The sequence below is a fragment of the Dermochelys coriacea genome, chromosome 1, assembly GCF_009764565.3.
Source record: "Dermochelys coriacea isolate rDerCor1 chromosome 1, rDerCor1.pri.v4, whole genome shotgun sequence".
NCBI classification, from domain to species: domain Eukaryota; kingdom Metazoa; phylum Chordata; order Testudines; family Dermochelyidae; genus Dermochelys; species Dermochelys coriacea.
The window spans coordinates 101235217-101254066 of NC_050068.2; the positions used below are offsets into that span (position 1 = coordinate 101235217).

The window sequence follows — 18850 nt, forward strand, 5'->3', positions numbered from 1 at the left end:
TCTGAGAGTCCAGAATGCTGGAGCTTATCCCCTTCCTTTATCCAAAACAGATCAAATTTGGTGACCTTGTGGGCACATTGCAAAAGACATCTGTTTGAGGGGGCTTCTGGAGAGGACTAAGGGTGTGCTTACCAGAACAACAGAGGGGAGGAAAGGAGCATTTTCGTAGGCAGCTTGCAGGCTGGGGTGTTTCGTAAGCGGCTTGCTGGCTGGCAGAGTGCCTACTTGAATTATTATTTTAATGCTGCTAGGGTTTTTTTGTACTACTAATTATGTGTTAAGGCATCTAGAGCCTTGCATACACATCTTTTTGTTATTAAATTGCAATACATTTTAAAAATAAAATAAGTAGTGATTATTTTCTTTTATAATTGTTATATTTTCATACATATTAATGATTCTTAAAAGAAATCATTCTCCTCCTCCACACCCCTTTCCATCCATTAGTGCACTTGTAGATTTCCAAAGCAACGAACACCTACATCCTTAAAAATCAAAATTCTGAAAGCAAAATCAGGAACCTTTTAAGCTTCTGAGGTGCGTGATGGTGGTGGTGGTGATTTTTGTTTGCTTGTTTGTAAATAAATATGGCTTTTAAAACACATTCTTATGGCTACAGGAAAAATACTACAATAGAACCTCAGAGTTATGAACACCAGAGTTACGAACTGACCACACACCTCGTTTGGAACCAGAAGTAAGCAATCAAGCAGCAGCAGAGACAAGACCAAAAAAAAAAAAGGCAAATACAATACTGTACTGTGTTAACTGTAAACTAATAAAAAAATAAAGGGAAAGCAGCATTTTTCTTCTGCATGGTAGAATTTCAAAACTGTACTAAGTCAATGTCCAGTTGTAAACCTTTGAAAAAACAACCATAACATTTTGTTCAGAGTTACAAACATTTCAGAGTTATGAACAACCTCCATTCCCCAGGTGTTTGCAACTCTGAGGTTCTACTGTACCAAAGGTTGCAGTCATAAGCCTTTTTATCCTACTACCATTCGAGCTTTACCACTATAGCTCAGTGGTTTGAGCATTGGCCTGTGAAACCCAGGGTTGTAAGTTCAATCCTTGAGGGGGCCATTTGGGGCAAAAATTGGGAATTGGTCTGGCTTTGAGCAGGGGGTTGGACTAGATGACCTCCTGAGGTCCCTTTCTGCCATGATATTCTATGATCACTCAATATTTGGGAAGACATAAATTGGACTCATAGCCATACTTGTTTATAAGGACTTGTAGGAATTTCTCAAGAAGAAAAATATAAAAGCAGCGATGGAAAGATGTAGAAAAAAGAAACAAAAATAAAAGTCTAGCACACTGAATCCCAGGGCCAGATTCTCAAAAGGTATTTGCAAAAAGGAGTACTTGTGGCACCTTAGAGACTAACAAATTTATTTGAGCATAAGCTTTCGTGAGCTACAGCTCACTTCACTGTAAAGATAATTTAGTTTGCTTTGTAAACATAACACCTCTATTTGCTTCCTACACACCTCATAAAAATCTCATGTTTTTTACTGTCTGAACTCATAAACACCACAAAAAGAACCCAAAATAATTCTTCAAAATGATTACTTCTCAGATGCTCATTATTTCAAATTATTCTAAAATTCAAAAGTCTACCTCCAAATAAAAGAGAGCAACAGATCTGTTTCCTACCTCTCAAGATAGTGATACTTGCATCTCTTGATGAGCTGATGTATTTTTATATTATTATTAACTCTATGTTTTTAGACATCTTTATCCCACAAACACTGGACATTCACCTGCACGTCCACTAATGTAATATTCGGCATCATGTGCCAGCAATGCCCCTCTGCTATGTACATCGGCCAAACTAGACAGTCCCTACACAAAAGGATAAATGGACACAAATCAGATATTAGGAATGGCAATATACAAAAACCTGTAGAAGAACACTTCAATCTCCCTGGACACACAATAGCAGATTTAAAGGTAGCCATCCTGCAGCAAAAAAACTTCAGGACCAGACTTCAAAGAGAAACTGCTGAGCTTCAGTTCATTTGCAAATTTGACACCATCAGCTCAGGATTAAACAAAGACTGTGAATGGCTAGCCAACTACAAAAGCAGTTTCTCCTCCCTTGGTGTTCACACCTCAACTGCTAGACGAGGGCCTCATCCTCCCTCACTGAACTAACCTCGTTATCGCTAGCCTGTTTCTTGCTTGCATATTTATACCTGCCTCTGGAAATTTCCACTACATGCATCTGACGAAGTGGGTATTCACCCATGAAAGCTTATGCTCCAATACGTCTGTTAGTCTATAAGGTGCCACAGGACTCTTTGCCACTTTTACAGATCCAGACTAACAAGGCTACCCCTCTGATACTAGACAGGGGTGCACCATAGTATAGACAGAAGACCAAAAGTGACCCACCAAGCTTTACAGTGTAGTTTAAAGAAAAGGAGTACTTGTGGCACCTTAGAGACTAACACATTTATTTGAGCATAAGCTTTCGTGAGCTACAGCTCATTTCAGCTCACGAAAGCTTATGCTCAAATAAATTTGTTAGTCTCTAAGGTGCCACAAGTGCTCCTTTTCTTTTTGCGAATACAGACTAACACGGCTGCTACTCTGAAACCTGTCAGTGTAGTCTGAGACTACTGTGGAGGTACAGGGCATGGATTACAATGAATACCACTTAGCTCAACACAAAGCATTACAAGTTAGTACCTGCAATCTCCAGAAGCTATGCCAGATCAAAACAGAAAACTGCTAGGGTCTGTAGCAACCAGAGGCTGCAAATCAAACTCATATATTTTATGCTACAATCCGAATTGTATGAGGTTATGCCTCAAACTGAAACAAAGCAGAGGCATCAAACAAAGCTCATGGGATGGATTAGGCCCATCTGATAAATGTATATGGCCTGCATGATATTCAGATTGTAAAGACTCCAAACTTTCATTTAAAAAGTAAGTTTCTAACCCTGCTGGTTGCAAAGAAATCCTTCCAGTTATGAACTGAATATAACCAATACAATGGTTATAATTATTATTTATTTGTATTACTGTAGCATCTGGGACTTCACCCATTGTGCTAGGTGCTTTACAAACACAGAACAAAAAGATGGTCCCTGCTCCAAAGAGCTTACAATTTAAGTAGAAGACAAGAGACAACAGATGGATACAGACAGGTGAGGGAGTACAAGGAAACAATGAGACAACACTGGTCAGTATAATAAGCAGTAGTCTCAGCACACCAGCAGCCTAACCCTTGTCAAGTTTTGTGTAGCAATGGTAGAGAAGAAATTTGAAGGAAATGAATGAAGTGCCAATGCAAGTGTTTACAGGGAGCTCCAGCTAAGCATGAGGAGCAGCATGGCAGAAAGCACAAAGGTGATTGTCTGAAAAAGTAAATGAAAGTGGGCAATGGACACTGTCATTGCAGGCTGATCAGTCAGGAGTCAACATCACATTGAATGAGATAAGACACGTAGCATGGAGATAGACAGTGGAGGTGTATGCCTGAGTGTGCAAACTGCCTGAAACAGCTACTCAGAAAGATGAAAATTTCCTTTTCTTCCATTAATCTTATTGGGCTTTAGAATTGATTCAGCAACAAGGACACTTCAATGTCAACATTATCTATTTCATTTCTGATCACTATAGGGATAGATGGGAATTGGAAGTTGCTGTAGGGAAGGAAATGAAAAGGGAAATAAACAGAGAAGGGAGGATTCAGAAGGCAGAGAAACAAAGGGCAGTGAAATAGCATTAGTCAATATTTTCTCACTAAGGACCACTGAATGCAACAATTGGCACTGAACAAATACTAAACAATAACTAAAAGTATAGTTACTATGTAAAGGCCATAGAATACCCATGATCCTTTTGCACATACCCATTTAGCATCAGTGGGAATTTCACTGTGAAACATAGGGAGTATATCCTCCTAAACTGATACGTCCCTCCATTGACTAGAATTAAAAATGGAATATTTCCCTCTCCAGCCACAGGCAGCCCAGATTTAGAGCATTAAATATTTGGATCAGCAGTCTCTGGGCACTGTCCCTTAGACAAGCTGATAGTTGGGGTCTCTGTGAGAACAGCAGTAGCCATCTGCTCCATTTTGTGCCAACCAGGTGAAGTGCCCAGAGGAGGGGCCCCACAAGTAGGGCAGAATTTACACTCCATCCCAAGTGCATCTCCTGACTAACAAACAAAGTAAGCGGCTTCTTTGCCCAACACTTGGATTTTTTTTTTTTTTAAACACATAAAGCAGAATATTGGTGGAGTTTACCAACACCATTAAAAAGCCGGTATTTTTGTCTTATAGGCACTTATGTAGGAAGGGCCCAAACAGCCCGATGAGCTTCCCCTCACCCTGCCTGTACCTCTGGGTCACATGAAGCTGCAGCTGCTGTAGGCCACAGTCTCACAGGCGCTGCGCCAGGCGCAGGGTGAGAGAGGCCCGAGGGGAGCAGCCCTGGGCACGGTACATCTGCTAACAATGGCTCCTGCTTGATGTTGACAAAAAGCAGGTGACAGGCAGGCGCCAGCCCTGCAATGGAAACGGCTGGGGGCGACCTGGCTCCTCACCCATCGGAACCGGCCATCAGCGGCTCTCAAGCAGGCGGTGCCCTCCGGCTCCCTGCCTGCCCCCCAGGGCCGGGCCCGCTCCCGGGATTCGCTGCCCCCTGACGCCCCCTGCGCTTCTAGCGGGCCGGGGATGAGCCGGGCGAGCGCCCCTCCCGCCGGCTCCCGCAGCTGGAAGGGGGGGGCGGTGCACGGCGCTCCCGCAGCTGGAAGGGAGGGGGGGGCGGTGCACGGCGCTCCCGCAGCTGGAAGGGAAGGGGGGGCGGTGCACGGCGCTCCCGCAGCTGGAAGGGAGGGGGGGGGCGGTGCACGGCGCTCCCGCAGCTGGAAGGGAGGGGGAATGTCACGCCCCCGCCTCACCCGGCAGCTCGCGGCGGCCCGGCGACAAGGTACCGATGCAGCGGGTGGGATCCGGTCCCTGCGCATCCGCCGCCCGGCCAGGCCTCCTGCCGCCGCCACCATCCATCCGCCCTCCACCAGCACCGCCTCCCCCAGGCGTCTGGCCCCTGTCACAAGCCCCCACGAGAACGGCGCGGGGCCGGGCGGGGGGTGGGTGCCAACAACGCCGGCCCCGCGGTGCGGAGAGGAGGAGGAGCCGGGGACCAGCAACACGGCGCAGAAAACAGGGCCCGGTGCCTCCGACCTACCGCCTGCATCGCCCTTCAGGGCGCGCTTGGGAGTACTGGTCTCTGCCCCTCGCGTTTGGGGATGTGTTAGGGTTTGTTTGTTTTTAGGTGGTCCTCGCTGCGGCGTCGGCGGTGATGCCGGGGGCTGAACGGAGAAGACGCCACACACACGGGGGGCGGGGGGGGGAGGAGGCAGCGGCCGCCGCCCTCTGCAGGGGGTAGAGAAGGGCGGCCGGCGCTAGCAGGTCCCTTTCTCGCCGAGGCTAGACAACCGCCTTCAGTCTCGCAGCGACGGCTGAGACTCCACGGGCACAGCACTGGTGCAGGGGCACACACGCCGGGCGTGCGGACACACGCGGTGTAAACCCGTGCGCGTTCAGAAGACATACCGTGCACACCGCTGCTTATGCAGAACTGCGCAGGTACATACACAGAAAGAAGAGCACACGCACAATGCAGATGCACAGTGCCTATACAAATGTGTACAAGTATGCAGACAAATACACACAAGCCGCGTGACAGATGCATACACATGGAATCCACACTCAATATACACAACGATAAATGTATATAAAACAATGCACACAATGTATACACACATACGCTTTTATATACATAGACACAATATTGCCGGTTGGCATGGCTTCCTTGAATCCCCAGCTTGTACAGGAGCGTGTGATTAGGTGAAAATCTTCGGGGAGGCGGGGGGGTTGTTTAAGTTTTTAACCCTCATGGTTGGGAGAAAAGCTTGAAAATGTGACCCGAATGTTACCTCAAGGTTCAAAAATTATTTGTTTGGTTTTTTAAGTTTTTGTTTTTTAAACACTTGACTTTCTAAGCAAATCTTATGATTTTGGGGGCCTAAATCATGATTTTCTTATGTGTATGTGGTATTGGTGACCCCAGACAACGCATAAACCTACATGCAGATAAAAATGTTTACATGCACACACCAGTTGTGCAGAGACATATACAGTGCAGCCACAGAGATAGATACAATACATGCACATATACATAAATATGGTCTACACACATATGATATAGCAGTAAGGATTTTGCCTGTATAATCACATTCAATACATGAAAAATATACAGCTGTATATTGTTGGATTACAAGGATTACCCTCAGCAGCAGTACCAGTAGTTAGAAGAGAAGGGAGAAGGGTGGCCAGTTGCACCTGAATGATGCTCTTGTGACCCCTCAAGAAATACATCAGACACAAGGGTAACAGAATATGGAATTTAAAAAAAAATATTCTTTAAAATACACTTCAGTACCCACCCTGGTTATTCACTGGGCCTCAAAATACAATTAAAAATAAAAGCACCCCAAAGTCCTTTGTACAGGATAAAATTGAACAGTCGCTGAACAACAACAACAAGCAGAAATTGTTCCAATGGAAAAATAAATCCAAGCTCAAATATTCCACAAATTGTTTGTCAAGCACTAGGACAGTTTGGTTATTTTGATTTAAAAAAAACCTTGTTTGGGTGCTTCAAAGCCATTATCAACTATATGCTCTTTCCCTGTAGCCATGAAGCTCCATTTTGGAATAGATTTTTTTAATGACATCATCAGCTGTGTGGAATTATTTCATATCACTAAAAGGGGGGGAACATCTCTGAGCTAAAGTTCAGAGGGATAAATGCATAGAAATTTATCTAAATGGATAAATGTATAGAAATATTTGATAAAACATCATTGAAAATATATTCTAGAAATGCAAAAATAAAGGGAAAATGTTCACATGAATCATGCCATCACCTGCTTGTATAGAATCATAGAAACGTAAGGCAGGAAGGGACCACGAGAAGTCATCAAGTTTAGCTCCCTGTGCTGAGGCAAGACCAAGTAAACCTAGACCATCCCTGATTGATATTTGTCCAACTTGTTCTCAAGAACCTCCAATAATGGGAATTCTACAACCTCCCTTGGAAGCCTATTCCAGTGCTTAACTGTCCTTACAGCTGGAAAGTTTTGCTTAATATCTAACCTAAATCTCTCTTGCTGCAGGTTAAGTTTATTATTTCTTGTCCCACCTTCAGTGGACAGGAGAATAATTGATCACAGTCCTCTGTATAACTGCCCTTAACACATTAGAAGGTTTATATCAGGTCTTCCATCAATCTTCTTTTCACAAAACTAAACCTGCCCATTTTTTTAACCTTTCCTCATAGGTCAAGTTTTCTAAATCTTTTTATCATTTGTGTTTTTGTCCTCCAGTTTATTTGCATCTTTCTTAAAGTGCAGCGCCCAGAATTGGACCCAGTAGTCCAGCTGAAGCTTCCCCAGTGCCAAGTGGAATGGGACAATTATCTCCCAAAGACGACAGTGCCGACATCTACAATGACAATGCAGGTGCGGCTGTGACTGAAGCCAAGTTTAATGAACTGTTTGGTGAATCAGAGATTCATTCAGACTTTGAAGAATTTTAAGACTTTTTAAAGTCTCATATTGTTCTAAGTTACTTGTTTTAATTATCCATTTACTGATTTTAAATATTAAGTGTAATTTTGAAGGTGAATACATATTTGTTCAGTTATTATAACAACAACAGGTTTTTCGTTAGATTACATTAAAATAATTCTAGCAAAACTTTTGAGTGTTTCTTGTGACACCAACTTTTAAAATATAGGAAGTGGTGTCATTTCCTGCAGCTCCCATTGGCTGGGAACGGCAAACCGTGGCCACTGAGAGCTGACGAGCTTCGTGCCTGTGAACACTCCAGGTAAACAAAACATCCAGGCCTGCTAGCGGCTTACCCTAATGGGCCAGGAGCCAAAGTTTGCCAACCCCTGAAATATAGGGTCTGCTTATGAAAGGATCACACAGTTTTTGCTGTTCTGACCTATCCATCTTGGGGGGGGTCAGCTTATAAATGAACAGGCTAATGAACAAGTATATATGGCAAATATTGTCAACCTATTCTTTCTCTATTTTAGGTTTCAGAGTAGCAGCCATATTAGTCTGTATTTGCAAAAAAGAAAAGGACGCTCACAAAAGCTTATGCTCAAATAAATTTGTTAGTCTCTAAGGTGCCACAAGTACTCCGTGTCTTTTTTTCTCTATTTTGGCTCACATTCCTTCCCCCTTGTTGTTCATATTAATCATGTTGATTAATTGGTCACCATTACCTTGTAAGTGAAAACTGAAGCCTTTTTAATGTCATCAGATATTAGTTCTCCTTTCTTACTAACTAGAGGGCCTACACTTTCCTTTGTCTTTCTCTTGCTCCTAATGTATTTAAAGAACCTCTTATTATTGTCCTTTATGCCCCTTCTAGGTGAAAATAATTTTTTGCCTTAGCCTTTCTGATTTTATCCCTACATGCTTTTGCTATTCTTTTGTACTCCTCCTTAGCAATTCATCCATGTTTCCACTTTTTGCAGGATTCCTTTGTGATTTCTCAGGTCATTAAAGAGCTCCCTGTGGAGCCATATTGGCCTCTTTTATAAGTCTTCCTATCTTTCCTTCTCATCAGGATAGTTTCAAGTTGTGCCTTTAATATTGTCTCCTTGAGAAACTGCCAGCTCTCCTGAATTCCTTTTTTCTATATATTCCTTCCCATGGGACCTTACCCCTACCAGTTCTCTAAATGTGTTAAAGTCTGCTTCTTTTTAAAGTCCATTGCCCTTGTTCTACTGTTCTCACGACTTCCTCTTGTTAGGATCACGAAATCTATCATGTTATGATCACTTTCACCCAAGTTACCTGCCACCTTCAAATTTGCCACCAATTCCTCCCTGTTGGTCAGAATCAAGTCTAAAATGGTTGTCCCTTTGTTTACTTCCTCCATTTTCTGAAATAAAAAGTTGTCTCCAAAACATTTAGATTCATAGATACTAAGGTCAGAAGGGACCATTCTGATCATCTAGTCTGACCTCCTGCACAGCGCAGGCCACAGAATCTCACCCACCCACTCCTATGAAAAACCTCACCTATGTCTGAGCTATTGAAGTCCTTAAATCATGGTTTAAAGACTTCAAGGAGCAGAGAAGCCTCCCTCAAGTCAACCATGCCCCATGCTACAGAGGAAGGCGAAAAACCTCCAGGGCCTCTCCAATCTGCCCTGGAGGAAAATTCCTTCCCGACCCCAAATATGGCAATCAGCTAAACCCTGAGCGTATGAGCAAGATTCACCAGCCAGATACTACAGAAAATTCGTTCCTGGGTAACTCAGATCCCATCCATCTAATATCCCATCTCAGGGGATTAGTCCTATTTACCCTGAATATTTAAAGATCAATTACTTACCAAAATCCCATTATCCCATCATACCATCTCCTCCATCAACTTATCAAGTAGAATCTTAAAACCAGATAGATCTTTTGCCCCCACTGCTTCCCTTGGAAGGCTATTCCAAAACTTCACTCCTCTGATGGTTAAAAACCTTCGTCTGATTTCAAGTCTAAACTTCCTGGTGGCCAGTTTATACCCATTTGTTCTTGTGTCCACATTGGTGCTGAAATTTAAATAACTTACTGGAAATTTTCTGTTTTGCTGTATTATTTTTCCATTAGATGTCTGGGTAAAGTCCCCCATTCTACCAGAGTCCGCCCCATTGCTAACAGTATTTTGTATTTTTAGTTTCTTGGTCAAAAAAGTAAGGTTCTTTAAATTTATACTTTGCCTTTAATTGATAATAGCTGATGTAAAATAATATAGAATAATAGCTCTGTGGAGCTTGTGAAATCCTTAAGGAGGATTGCTTGTGCAAGTGAAACTACACACATGCATAACCATTTACAAAATTATGCCCTAATAAAGAAACAGAATATGGAAGGGAAATGTATGCTTATAATTGAATTACAGTCTTTTATATTTTAGCTATTAGATATTAGAGCAAAAACCAATTAGCCATTAAGGTAGTAGGCCTTAAGAACATACTCCTGATCCTGAAAACACTAACATTAGTACCTTGAGTAGTCCAAAGAAAGCATGTGGCATAACTGTTTGCAGGATTGGGGCCCTAGATATTAAACAGCCCACTAGTGCCCCATGGCAAGTATTGAAAAATATTCATATACAGCTAAGTATGGTTAGGTATAAAATAGCTTCTATTTTATATTTCTTCTCCCCCAATATATTTTCGTACTTTGTTGCTAGGCAGCATTATGCTGTTGGCAGTACCATCTCTCAGATGAGAAGAGACAGGTGCAAACATTGAAGCTTTACAGCTTAATCTTAATTTGTGCTAGGAGATGAAATCTTAGTCTGTGTCAGCAGATACGATCTTGTGCAACAGAACTGCTGCAATTATATTGGCATTTGAAAAATTGTACTTTCCTTATTGATTTAACGGTTCATCATCTGTACATCACCACATCTGCTAACAAATAGCCAGATTCTGCCATGCTTACTCAGATTCAAACATACCTTTAATCTTTCCTCAGTGGGGCTATTTGTCAAGTAAGGTCGTAAGAATGGTAGAATATAACCCAAAGAGAGTTGTGCAGGCAATGGAAATATGCAGTATCCTGTAAAGAAAACGTGTAAAGAAAATATCATTCTTTCCATTATTCATTTTTCCACAGTTCCTGTTTTCTGTATAGTTACGTTTGTGGCTCAGGAAGCAGTTAAAACTTCAAGAAAGTCATATAAGCATGTGTTCAAGCAAAATTGTTAAATATGAATAACATAGCTAAGTCAATTTTGTAATTTGAAGAGGCTATCAATCAATGAAAACTAGCTATATGACAGTTTAGAATATTTAGGGCCAAAGTCTGGCCTCTGATTCATGCATACAACTCGCACTGACATGTGGTTAAGGGCAGAATTTGGGCCTTAAACTATTTTTCTTACTGGAATGCAGAAAAGGTTAGAAGGTTGCTTTATACTTGCCCAACTCTAGAACAGATAAATGAATTTGCTTAGTCTTTCCAAAAGAATTTTAGCACTGGGCTGAACCTAACCACGTTGAAGCTTCTGCTCTAAAGGAAAGTTTATGAAAGCTATAAGAAACTGAAAATAAGAACTTACAGTGGGCTTCTTTTCTCAACCTTAGCCATAGCTTTGGGGCCAGGAATGCTGTAACATGATCTGCAAGTCACACTGGGACTTTTCTGGGTGAAAGGTATTTAATAAATCAGTGTTTCCAAGGTTAAACCATGACCTAGCTCTGTCTATCCACCTACACCAGGGAAAGTAGTGGGCTTAAAGCACCCACTTGGGGCATGCCTAGTTGCAAGATCTGGATAGCCCTTAAAGGGTCTTAAAGAGGTGGAGGAGTTCTTAGTCTCCCTTATGCTCCTTTAAGGCATGTAGTGTAGTCCAAGGCACAGTTCTGCGCTAAATGATTACATTATCAAAGAGGAATCTGATTCCTGGTGGTGAATGACACACTTAAAGTGGCAGGTGCCTCCAGGCTTAGCTACACCAGGGATCTTCAGGGGCAAGCAGATGATGAACACCTCCTGCTCTGCCCCTTCCCAACCAAAGATAACAATAGTTGTATAATGACAGGTTTCAGAGTAGCAGCCGTGTTAGTCTGTATTCGCAAAAAGAAAAGGAGGACTTGTGGCACCTATCTCTCAAGTGCCACAGGTACTCCTTTTCTTTTTGCAAATAGTTGTATAGGGAGTTCACTCATGTTTTGGACTAAAACCCATCCAGTTTCATAAAAATCCATTGTCACTGATCCTTTCAATGACATCAGTATAAATATGCATGTTTCCAGAGCAGAATGTATATCTTAATTATCTCATTCTGGTTGAAAATAGGTAAAGCTGGGTAAATACTGCAAAACACTGTGTGTGAATATTTGTTAGTGCCAAATCCTGAGCATAAAGTGGTTTGACGTTGTATGAAATGTCACAATCTCTCTAATATTTGGCCTTTCTTCAGTCATTCATTATATTCAAAAGTAGCATGGCAAGATGGCTGAAGACCACGCAAGGATGGACAAAAATACCCCAGCAAACTGTACTCTCTCTGTCCATCGACACGCGAAGGAGTTCATCCCCTGCCCCTACCTTGCACCGTCCCTACGGCTGCCCCAGAGATTTGTGGATTTGCAGGAATGAGCCAGATCTGGGAACTTCATTACATGGTGCCTGGTTCAATACCATTACCTTAATAGACTGTGTGTGTTTGATTAGATTTATTTATTTAATTCAATTTACCTGTGTTTGTACTCACTTGTTTTAATTTTTCATTAATATCTGTGTGATGCAGTTTTAATAATACGAATGTTCATTTAATAAAGTATTTGTTGTTAAATATTTGCTCAGCTCTAAAAATAGATCTTATAAAATGTCATTAAGAAATTTAGAACTAAGTGTCCAGGATGATGCTATTGTAGAACAACAGTATAGGTCAGAGATCTGCTGCTGTTTAATAAATCACAAATAAGATCAATTCACCTTCACAAATAATTTGGATTGATATACAATTGCCAAACTTGGGTGCCTAGAATCAGGCTCCTAAATCCATATATAAGTACCTAAATAAAAGACCCAAGCTATGATTTTCCAAAATGGATACCTTAAATTAGGGTTCTAATTCTATATAAACCTACATATGTGGGCTGATTTTAAAAATGCTGGGTACTCAGAAGCAATGTAATAATGGATTGTGGTGGTGGTTGTTGTGTTTGTTTTTTTAAATCACTAGGCAGGCCAGTAGGTGATGTTAAAGTACTGAAACTATATGAATGGTGATTGCTCTAGCTTGGTGAATCTGGCATCCATATGTTCAATAGCAGTTTCAAGCATTAGATCTAATTTATTATTATTTTGTCTCTTGAAACCCAGGAATGTTTATTTCTTTAAATATACCATTCCTTTGGATGAATATTCAGAATTAAGGGCTGGAACAATCTTCCATCATGGCATTTGTAGTAAAAAAATTTAAATGATTTTTCCTAGTTTTTGGCTAGCTTTTGCATGGCCTCAAGAAAAATTAGATTATCCCTTTAAAAAGCAAGAGACTTCAACCACAATACTGATTAAGGCCATCCTGAAAAACATGTCCCCCAAAATTTACCTTACTTGTCTTTAAGAGTACACCTAACTTAGGGTACACCAGACCCTGACTCACTTTCTGAAATGGAGAGAGAGCACCTCCGACTTGCCTGAACAGCACGAGCAAGAGTGGTACATCATTACCATTGTATTAAATAGTAAAATATCTTTCCTCTGCCCACTCGCCCATCAAACTCTTAAACATAGGAGTAGTCTTTTCTTTGGCTGAGAATGACAATTTAATGGCTATGGTTGATGCAATGCACTACAAAAGCACAACATTTTGACTAAATTAGGCCTGCAAACCATTTGAATATCCATATTCACTGCTATATTATCAAAATTCAGGCCAACCAGTTTTGATTTGAGCTGTTCTGCCTTGATCTCTATAGCTCCTAAAAGTATTTCTATTCCCTATGTCAAACCATCAGCTGTTCCAGTTTCCATGTCATGTCAGCAAAGAGAGTATAAGGTGTCCTATTCTGCACACATCTGACATATATCAACTCCTGCTCAACTACAAATCTGTCAGCAAGCACAATAATAACTCTAGCATGCTGTATACATTTTTGAGCCACTTCATTAAGAAGCTTTTTAATTATTTCTATAAAGTTTTCACTCCATGGGTGTTAATATAGTTTATACTAGTTAAAATAATTTATGACCATGTAATTGGGAGACTATTTTGTAATCTCTAAAACTGAAATCCTGTTTAGCAACTGCATTGGTGGCAATAAATATGGTTGGCAAATTATTGGATCACCTCATTTTGCGTTTTATGGAGCAATATAGTAAGAAACGATATTTGAAGACTGACACACTTTCTGCTTCCATGCATTTCAGGTTAACAGCAGAGCAGCCACGTACATGTAGGGAATGAGTTCTAAAGGTCTTACATCTACTTACAGTAGGTCTGGCCTTAATATAAAGCTTCTTAGTTGCTTTTTGCCAATTACACAAGACATTTTATCTTTCTGACATGAAACCTATGGGTACTCAGCTTTCCATGAATTCTGGAAAGTGAGTTCATATCTCAGTTTGTAATATTTCTTAGTATACACTTCTTTACCATATGGTCTACCATATGGTGTGTTACCCTTACTTGGCTCAGGACATTCAGTATTATTACTCTGTAAAGAAACTGCCTGGCAACCCGCCAGCAGATTACCCTGACGGGCTGCATGCGGGCCACAGGTTGCCCCACCGTTGATTTAGTGGTGCTAATGGTGCTGGTAGGAGGGTTACCAAAAAGAACCCAAGAGGATTTTTGAAGAGTTGATATTTTTCAGCTATTTTTTAAGTTAACCACTTCTGTGTGTGTGTGACTTTTTTACAAATAGTTTGTGAGTTAGATATGAGTTTGCAAATTAAGCTACCTGGTCCTGGGGGCAGTAAAGTTAGCTGGCAATTGCAAGGCCGTAAAAAAATATTAAAGAGGCCATCTGCCTCCTAAGTTCAAATCAAGTTCTGTTTTGCTGCACAGAAAGTAATAACACCGTATGTTATTTTAGTACAAAACCTTTTCTGACTTGGATGGCAAGTTAAAATCTTGCTTGCCTTTCTGTCAAAAATAACAGCCTTTAAACTACCTAACCTTGCCCCATTGTTTGCAAATCTTATTCTCCCTCTTAAAATTAAATCAAACTGCCATACAGCTATTGCTAAATTTGCTAAACTCTAAAGATAGCTATAGAGCTTTCACTAGTTGGTTAGGAAGTTAAACTACTACTTGCTTTGCTAGGAACAATAAAGCTTTTGAACTACCTGACTGTAGCTGCAAGGCCCAGACCCAGTATGTCTACACTGCAAGTTTCTTCAATGTAAATTATGCCACTTTTATTAAAACACTGGAATTAAACCGCCATTGCGTGTCCACCCTGTGCTCCTTGTGACACTGGAGCACATCCACATTAGCAGCTCTTGCAACGGCAAAGACAGCAGTGCATTGTGGTAGTTATCCCACTGTGCAGCTGGCCACAGGGTGCTTTGGGAAGTGTTTGCAATGCCTCATGGGGCAGGCACAGCATCACATGATGCAGGTTTCCCAATCCCATTGTTCCATGGGCATCCTACTACACTGTCAGCTGCTTTTCAACTGGGGGAGGGAGAGTGTGTGACAGGGAGTGTGTGTGTGTATGGAGTGGGGGTGAGAGACAGTGTGTTATGGGGGACAGACGGTGTGTCAGCATGCTGTCTTGTAAGTTCAGACAGTGGCAGGAAGCAACCAGTCCTGAGGCAGGGGGAGGGGGAAACCCTGGGCTCTCTGCACAACAATCTCTCTCTTTCTCTCTCTCACACACACACACACCTGCCTCTGTGTTCAACAGTATGAGCATTCCACATTAATGGTTTGCTTTGTGTCCCAGAGCAGATCAGTACAGCACGCAAGGGCTGTCAGAAACAGTGCTTTGAAAGAGGAGGGGCTCATGTCTCCAGGGCAGCCAAGTTCAAAACAATGAGCAGAGCAGTCACTTGAGGCACTATGGGACAGCTCCGGAGGCCAATTACAGCGCAGAAAGCAATCAAGTGTCTACACTGGCAACAGAACGCAGGAGCCTCTGCGCAAATAGCCTTACGACTCTCGTGGTGGTGGTTTTTTGCAGCGCTGCAACTGAGGAGTTTCTGCGCACTAAGTGGCTTGGCAGTGTGTACATGTCTGCAGTTTGAGCGCAAACAGCTGCTTTACTGTGCAGAAACTTGCCAGTGTAGACAAGCCCCCAACCTCCCACCATCTCCCACCAGAGACCTCTAATCAGAGAACTAATAGACAATACATTCAAGCTAAGGCTCATCCTCATGTTCAGCCACATGCTTCTTTCTTGTCCGGTATCCTTATCCCAAGATATTTCTTGTGTGGCTGACATTGATAGACCCATTGACCTCCCTTTCAAATGGGTATCAGCTATAACAGTCTGTTCCACCTCCTCCCCTGTGACTGGCAACTGAATTCTGTTGCCTCTTTTTTTCTGTTCCCTCTGACAGCTCAGTCCAACTGCTCTGCTCACCCCTTCTCCTCAAACGGCTCAGTTATGAGTTCTCTGCACCACTCAGTTTCTCTGGTAATCCTCCCCTGAGGTATAAACAAAAATTAGGGACAAATTAACTAAAGGTGTGAATTTGAAGTGGATTAATTAAACCCCTGTGTGAACACACTAATTCAGAATCAAAGTAACATTTTTTTAGTTTATTTTAATACACTTCCAGAGTGAATTAAAATAAACTGAATTAAGGCCACTTTAATTCTAAATAACAGCATTCACACAGAGGTTTAATGTGGTTTAATTAAGACACCTCAAATGCACACATTTAGTTAATTTGGATTAATTTTCCTGGTTGTTCCCATGTAGACAAGCCCTTAACCTCAGCAGTGACCACAAAAGTTAAAATGTTTCACTCTTAATTATTCAATAGCTGTAGCCATAAAGAATTTACAGAAAATATTGTGACAGGGTCAGGCCAAATGGCTACAGGAGAGTAATCCTATTGGGATCCAGGAAGTGGGCGGACGAAGCCCATCCACTGCTAAAGGATTGCCCCAGCCTAAAAGGGGGATCCATAGGACCTAGATACCAAAAAATTCCGGGGACAACTAATGAAATAACAGGGACAAGAGTGTGGTCAAAGAGTCAAATGAAGGGAACCGGACGGGGACACCAAGCAGAGAACCCCAGACAGCGCCCACTGCTCCTCAAAGGCATCAAGGGAGTCAGAGGACGCTGCCCAGAGGAACTCTGCCCAGGTACGTGAACGGACCGAGTATCGGAAATAGGCCCCAAAGTCAGAGGAGACTCCATCGGCCAACCGCCTCACTCTGGTTTTATAGATGGCCATTTTAGCTAGGGCCAGGAGGAGGTTGACCAGGAGATGCCGTGACTTTGTGGGGCCACGGATAGGGAGTGCATAAATAAGAAGGTGAGGGGAAAAGTGCAACCCAAAACGTAAGAAAATATTGGTGAGGAGCCGGAATAGGGGCTGCAGCCTGGCACACTCCAGGTATGTGTGTGCCAGGGTTTCCCTCACGTCACAAAAGGGGGAGGTGTCTGGGATTGAGCCCGTGCTCATGGCTCCGTGAAGGAGCCACCAACTGACATCCCCGGCAGGCCTCGGGACTAAGGTGGAATATAGGCTGGCCCACCGCGGCACCTCACCCTCCAAAGGTGGCTGGAGGTCCCACCATTTTGTATCGGGGCAGGACACGAGGTTGAGGGCATGAAGGATGTGGAGCACGAGCATGTATAGATGTTTTCTTGGTGCGGTTTGAAAGCAGACTGGCTGCATCTCGTGCGTTAACGAGGTTGACTATGAGCCCCTCCATGCAGACCCGGAGGTGCAGCAGGCGGCCCGGCACAGCCTCGGCGACCCCCAGCACCTCAGGCCATAGGTCAGGGGAGAACAGGGTCACCACTCCAGCTGTACGAACTGTGAGATGGCTAAAGTAGACCCTGTCCCCCCAATCCAGCTGCCAGCTGTCTTCGGCGGTCGGATCCGTATGGGTCTCCTGCAGGAAAACCACAGAGTACCCTCCCTCCCGAAGGAAGGAGAGCACTTGGGACTTGCAGAGACCCATCCTACAGCCCCAGGTGTTTAATGTTGCAATGGTAAGAGGTGCCATGAGGAGGGCTGGGGGGGGATCCTCGCCGGCAGGGACACTTGTGGCTCCCGACGGGCCGCGCAGCAGTCCGTGACCTACCCTGTAGGTGAGTAAGGAGTCACAGAAGAGGCGGACCCGCTGGTAGGCCGTGGCGCACTGCTTCCCTGTCCTTTTACCCTCCGGCATGAGGGCCCTTGTGATCCAGAGGATTTGATGAAAGTCCCCCCATCACTGGAGAGCAGTGTACCCAAAGCAAGCTGTACTTTGTTGCAGGAGCCACGGACATCTTCTAAAAATTCCTGCAACTCCTCTCGCAGCGCATGGGGGGGGTGGGGCTACGGTCTCCTGGTTACTCCCCGACGGGGTCCTTGGTACAGCTCCGTGACCCACTGAGATGGGCAGACAGGGTGCGGACGCCTGACAGGGCTCCTGATGGGTTGGCATCACTAGGCCCGCCTCGAACCCTGGGGCGATAGGGGGAGACGGAAGGAAGATAGCAGCCCCTGGTGGGTTGGGACGGGTAAACACAAAGGCCGCTCCCTGGGGATCATTTATTGGAAAAGGGAAGGAGACAGCCCCAGGGGCGGCAATAACATCTCGGGAGGTGGATGGGATAGGGGCAGGGGCAGGGTTAGAGGCGAGATTCTGGGCGGGGAGAGAGCTCTCAGTGATGCCGGGCGCAGGCTCTATGGTGGATTTGGCAGCCATGGCATCAGGAGGTGGACTCTCTTCTGTAGGGCCCCCTCCCGGGAAGGAGGTCGTATGCTCCTCACCAACAAGGGTGGTGGCTTGAGTCCTGGCCTCATGGCACTGGACGTCGCCTCAACAGGCTCGGTGGCCCTCAGGGGGGTGCCATCTGCGGCTGGGTTGATGGAGGAGTCCAGGGGCTCCTCGGAGGTGGGAGCGGAAGCAACGGTTAGGGGGAGGGACCATGGGGAAAGGGGGGCTGGAGTGAAGTCGCCCAGATTGAGGCCCGCTGACATAGGATCGTCCTCCCCCTGGGTGACCGGGGTCAGACCCAGGGCCTCGATCTCCTCATATATGGACGGGAAATCATTTTCCACCACCCCGGGATTCTCTCCGCCAGCATCTGACACGACAGTTGCCTC

At 43.7% G+C, this 18850-nt stretch overlaps 1 protein-coding gene across 2 annotated transcripts in view; it reads right to left on the reverse strand.

The window, feature by feature from the left end:
- Positions 1-7774, reverse strand: part of NALCN (sodium leak channel, non-selective) — a 389689-nt gene extending 381915 nt beyond the window's left edge. Inside the window, exon 1 of one of the 2 annotated variants that reach the window (XM_038386658.2) lies at positions 4923-7774. The gene's annotated coding sequence lies outside the window, so the exon portion shown is untranslated. The remainder of the gene's footprint in view (positions 1-4922) is intronic. The other variant, XM_038386660.2, reaches the window with a different exon arrangement.
- Positions 7775-18850: the final 11076 nt, after the last annotated feature.